This window comes from Lactuca serriola, chromosome 3 (genome assembly GCF_051521515.1).
Source record: "Lactuca serriola cultivar US96UC23 chromosome 3, Lser_US96UC23_V15, whole genome shotgun sequence".
NCBI lineage: Eukaryota > Viridiplantae > Streptophyta > Magnoliopsida > Asterales > Asteraceae > Lactuca > Lactuca serriola.
In genome coordinates, this window is record NC_136410.1 from 48,949,296 (window position 1) to 48,955,295 (window position 6,000).

Sequence of the window (6,000 nt, forward strand, 5' to 3'; positions counted from 1 at the left end):
AATAATTAAGTTCATCTAAACTTGTAAAATTAGATAAAAACCCTTTTAGCTTGTTAATAATTAGATTAATTTAGTAGTAAATAAAGTAATTAATAACACCGTTCCCTGTGATCGGCACCCGACTTACCTAAGTTATATTGTAATCTGACTAGGTACACTGTTTATAAGTGCATAGTTGGTCTAAGTTTGTTAGGTTATAAATATTAAAATTAGTGGGTACTTCCGTGCACATCAAGTTTTTGGCGTCGTTACCGAGAAACGACTTAGATTATTATTTGTTTATTTGCTTTAGGTTAATCGATCCTTTTTGTGGGATAAAACCTGCAAAAAGTTAATTTTCCAGCAAAGTTTTTATCATAAGTTTTTAATTATTTTCTGTTTGTCCAGTTTTCACGACGTGAGAGCACTTCTCACGACGTGAATATAGTAGTTATCAATTTATTCATTTAAGTAGATATTTTCATTAAATTCTAGGAAGGTTTGATTTTTTTTTTGATTATAGAACTCACGACGTGAGTTTATAAGAATCACGATGTGAGAACTGTGATTTTTAGCTTTCTTTAGTTTTTAGCTTATTTTTCTGTTTTAGTTCGTTTTTACGTTGTCTTTATAGATTGTCTGTAGGAGTTCATGACCAGAGGCTCAAACACACCTTTGGTGCCACCACTTGAAGATCTGGAGTCAGCCCTTCACAAAAACAAGAATAAGAACGTGAAGGAAGATCACACGCCAAAGAAGACGCCATTGCAAGAACTTAAATCAGCCTTTTCAAGGAAGTCGGGGAAGAAGACAGGAGAGTCAAGTTCAACCCCAAAGGATAAAATCAAAGTTGAAGAATTCGGTCTAGTTTCTAACCCACACGAATCATAATACGAGTCAGACCCATAATTTAAAATATTCGCAAGTGAGCCCAAAGACGAGCAAAAGAACGAAATGGCAGACATTGAGGAGATGTCCATGGGAGCTTACAAGAAGCGTATCCGAGAAGATGTGGGTCCCGGTTTAGTCCAACCCGAAATACCTGCCACTGCCACATTTGAGCTGAAGGGACACATCTTGACTGCGCTGAGGGATATCCCATTTTATAGGAAGGATCATGAGGATGCTTTTAAGAATCTTGATGAAGTCAATGACATTGCGGATTACTTCAATGTCCCAAATGTCAATAGAAACACCGTCTTGCTTAGGATGCTTCCCATTACTTTCAAGGGAGCTGCTAAAGAGTGGTTAAAATCACTTCCATCGGGTACGATCACCACTTGGGCTCAAATGCGTGAACAGTTTCTTGACCAATTTTGCCCACCATCCAAGATAGCTAAACTCAAGAAGGCAATAGCCAACTTTGAACAACAGTCGGGGGAGTCATTATACGAAGCAAGGGAGCGTTACAAAGGCTTGCTCAGAAATTGCCCTCAGCATGATCTTAATGTCCAACAAGAGATTTCAATCTTCTATGATGGGGTCAACGTTATGACAAGGCAACTCCTTGATTCTCAAGGACCTTTGACAAATAAAAATTCCAAGGGAGGTCAAGGAGTTGATTGAAGAATTCGCGAAGCACTCTCGTGAGTACCACAATACTAGGCAAGATGGAATCAAAGGCAGGGGAGGGGCCCAAACTGAAGAAATAGCAGCCATGATGGCTACGCTAAATAATATGGACCGGAGGCTGACACAAATGGACCATTCATTTCATGCCATAAGAGTTGGTTGCGAGAGGTGTAATGATCCACACTTGACCAAGGAATGCAATTTAGATGAGTTTGGGAATAGAAAACCTCAAGTGTGCTACTCGAGTGGGTACAAATACGATGAAGATTGGATGAAACCAAAGAAAGAGTGGCTGCCTTATGAAGAATACAAGAAGCAAAAAAGAAGAGAAGTATAGGCAGACAGACCGAGGCTTCTACCAAAAGGAGCAGCCACCAGCTGAGAAGAAACCCGATCTAGAGACCATGTTAGTTAAGTTTATGGAAGCTTCAGAAAAGAGACACGAGGCTAGTGATTCCGCTATTGACGAACAAAGAACTTTGATGAAGAATTATCACGCAATGTTGGTAGAACAGCAAGCTTTAATAAAAAAAATCAACAAGCCTCCATCAATAATCTTAAAGTGCAACTTGGTCAACTAACTACTTTGGTTCATGACAATCTTTCCCCGAAAAATCCTGAAAAGAAGACTCAATCTCATGTAATGACCATAGATACAGAAGAAGAGGCCATCTCTAAGTTTCTGGAGGCATTAGAAGTGGAGCCACAACAACCCGATCAAAAGCCAAAGAAGCCAACACTTGAAAAAGAAGAAGCTGATGGAACACCCAGTTCACGATGTGAGCCCGCTATGCTCACGTTGTGGGTTCTGTCTGAACAGAAAAATTTCGTCTTTGTTCCAGCATTTCAGCCACCTTTGTTGTTTCCTTCCTGAGTTGCCCTTAGTCCACTAGAAAAAGAGCATATAGAGTTTATTAAGCACGTGAAGGGTATCCCGATTAATACTCCCTTTGTCGAGTCGTTATCAAAAATTCCCAAATATGAAAAATTTTTACAAGACTTGATAGACACTCGTCAGCAACTAAAGAAGAATTCCAAAGTTATTCTAAGTGAGCAAAGTTCAAGAGTTGTATTGGGAGATATACCTAAGAAGATGGGGGATCCTGGACACCTCACTCTTCCATGTGAGTTTGGGAACAACATGAAGGCTTATGATTTAGCCGATTCTGGGGCTAGCATAATTTTGATGCCTTATTCATTTTATCAGAAGTTGGATATTCAGAAGTTGAAGGCTATAAGAATGACTATTCACATGGCAAACCGTTTAGTGACACAGCCCCGGGGCATTGTAGAAGATATTTTAGTAAAAATTAGGAAATTCATTTTTCCAATAGACTTTGTGGTATTGGACATGAAAAAAGATCCCAATGTACCAATTATTCTTGGCCACCCGCTGCTAAACACTACTGGAGCTCTTGTTAATATTAGTGAGTCTAAGCTCACCTTGAGGGTTGGAAATGAAAATTAAATTTTTGGAATGGAAGATGGCTTTCAAGGGAATCATGCTCATGAAGAAGTGTTCAACATGGATGAAGACAATGAACTTGAAGAATTAGAGAAGCTCATGGAAGAAGAGATCAAGACAATTCATCAAGTCAAAAGAACAAAACCAAGAGCAGTTGTTCCATATTTAGTTGAAGTCATTGCATACACGAGTCCAGTTTCTTGGGTGAGCAAGGAAGATGATGAGATTACAAGTGATGAAGAGGAGGTTACTTCAAAAGTAACAATTCCAGTGGTGAAAGAAGAGAAGAATGCTATGGAGTGCAAAGAAGAGACTAAAGGGACAAAATGCAAGCTTGATGAAGACGGTGTAAAGACTAAAAAGGAGAATTCGAAGAGGGCATACATATGACGAGTTCAAGCTTACAAGAGGCATTTCAAGGAACAAAAGATCTTAGTGGTGGATTCTTCCGAGGACTCAACGTAGGAGGCATTGAGTCCAACTCATGACTCCAAGAAAAAGAAGCGCTTCTCGGGAGGCAACCCGAGTTTGGTTTGCAATTTTTCTTTTCTTTTTAGTTTTTTGCATTTTAGTCTTAGAAACATAAACCATATCATCCAACTCGTTCATAGTTAAACACTGAGTGTGGGGTCTCTAAAAATGAAGTGTTAATAATTAAGGATTTAGTTAATAGACAAACTTGACTTAATAATATTTCCGTACAGTATTCACTGCATGAATAGTTAAGCATTCATGACGTGAATTCTGAATTAGTCGGATAATGTAAAAATGATGCTAGTCAGCCAATTTTCTATTAAACTTATTGGCCCAAGATTGGTCTATTATTAAGGAATACATGGCCCAAAATTCAGCCCAGACATGACTCACGACGTGAACCCTTAAGGATTCACGACGTAAATTTTGAAAAACACGGGACCACAGATTAAGGAGATAAGAATCCCTTTGACCCTCATTTCTTTAATCCCCACGAAGTGAACACGAGATTTGGTCCCCCTTGCTCCAATTTTGGCTGACAATCACACGAGTTTTGTTTCTGCTTACCTCATACTACAATCTAAGGTAATAATTCTTGATTCTTAAGTTTAATTTTTCATTAGTAATTGAACTTAGGGTTAGGGTTTGTTAGTTAGTTGAAATGTATGAAATGTGCCCAAGAATTCATGGATTAGCCTTATTATATTAATGAATGGTGGTCGAAATTATCATAGGAGTAAACCCCATTAGTAATGTGATCAGATTTGCCCCTGATTTTTGAGATATTGCTTGTTGTGGTTGCGAAATCACGACGTGAATTCTTAGGAATTCACGACGTGAATTTTGGGCTAAGCAATTTTATGTTTTCCTTTATTCCTAGTTTGTGGATTGTTTCTTTTGGATATTTTCGCTATTGATTTTGCAGAAATGGCACCTAGGAGAGAGGTTCCAGCCGGAGTAGCAAGTTTACATCCCTTTTACAACTTCCCAACAACTACACCCTGGGATATATATACACGATGGAATAATCGGTTGGGTTGGCTTTACAATCGGGAGTTTTCTATTGCCCCCACTATTCAGTGGGCACGGTTGAGGGAGGTTGGGTTGGTGGATCGGATATCCCAATATCTTACCAAAATATTTTTGGATGATGGGTTTTCCTTCACATGCAAGGGATGGTACAATTTATTTTCCATCCAAGAGCGGATTTATAAAGAGTTATGCGTGGAGTTCTTTTCAACAGTGACATTCCATGAGAATGTCCACGATCCTACTTTTCCCCAGGCTTTGGTTTTCCGTCTAGGAGGGGAATATCGGGAGTGCAGTTTGGTGGAGTTTTCTCGCATAATGGGGTTGTATGAGGCTCATGAGTTTGTTTTATTCTTGAGGGACATCACACGAGGGTATGCGGATGGTGTTACGGGACCAGAGTTTTGGAGCAATATCGCAGTCGGCGTGTTCAATTCCGGTGTATCCCTCGAGAGTAGCATCATATCACCGATACATCGCCTTATTACCTTTTCCATTCACCATAAACTCCATGGTGATAAGGTTACTAAGGCCAACTTGTTCTTTTTGTGGCGCATTTTACAGCTCAGTGTGTGTTGTAACGATCCATATTTCTTGGCTCGATACTTGGCAGAGTATGCTACGACTGCTCATCTCGAGATCCCTGTTTGTGGAGGGCACTTTGTTACACGCTTGGCCCGATCTTATGGCCTCATTGTTTCCGGCATCACTCGTTCTTTGACATGCTTGGAGGGGAACGAGTTTAGTATGGGATATTTAGAGACAACAAGGCTAGTCAAGAATTATGGGACGCATTGGGGAATTGTTGAGGATAATGATGATGGTGATGACCAGCCGGCCGACCAACCTAAACCACAACTGAGGCCGAGGCGCAGGAACGTAAGAGGAAGGGGAGAACGCGGGCAACCAATGCATCCACCCGCAACCATGGTGGGAGCACCTTTTGGGGGTGACATGGCTGGTTATTTTGACCAGTTATCTTTGAGTGTAAATTGGATTGGTGGTACCTTGGGGAACGTTGTTTGACACCTTGGAGTGGAGCAGCCACCTCATTTGGGGTATCATTACCTGATTTGCCCGAGATGGACGGAGTATAGAGGACATGGAGCCGACGGGGCGAGCACTAGCAGGGTGAACGAGGATGATTGATCGTTTTCTTTATTATCTTTGTTTTATTTGGTTTAGTTTTATGTTCTTTTTGTTTTTTGGGATTATAAAACTATGTGGATATTATGTTACTTTTTCTCTTCTTGGTTGTTATTTTTCAGCATTAATAGGAGCGCGTATAAATGATGACGAGATACGAGTGCATATGTGTTTAGCCGGGAGTGTTTTAAGTTGACAGTCGAGACCCATGATTTAACATAAGTGTGGGGTGAGTCAAGAGAGTATATAGTAAGGGAAAGAGTCAGAAATGGTGAAGTAAGAAGAGTCTTAATACATTAAGACATTGGGTTGAATTGTGCATATTAAAAGAAGAT

General features: G+C 40.0%; 1 non-coding gene across 1 annotated transcript; it reads right to left on the minus strand.

Moving 5' to 3' along the window:
• Positions 1–1,317: 1,317 nt before the first annotated feature.
• LOC145096606 (small nucleolar RNA R71) lies at positions 1,318–1,424 on the minus strand. The gene has a single exon (XR_013703982.1). It is a non-coding gene; the product is annotated as a small nucleolar RNA R71 (small nucleolar RNA).
• Between the last annotated feature and the right edge of the window lie 4,576 nt (positions 1,425–6,000).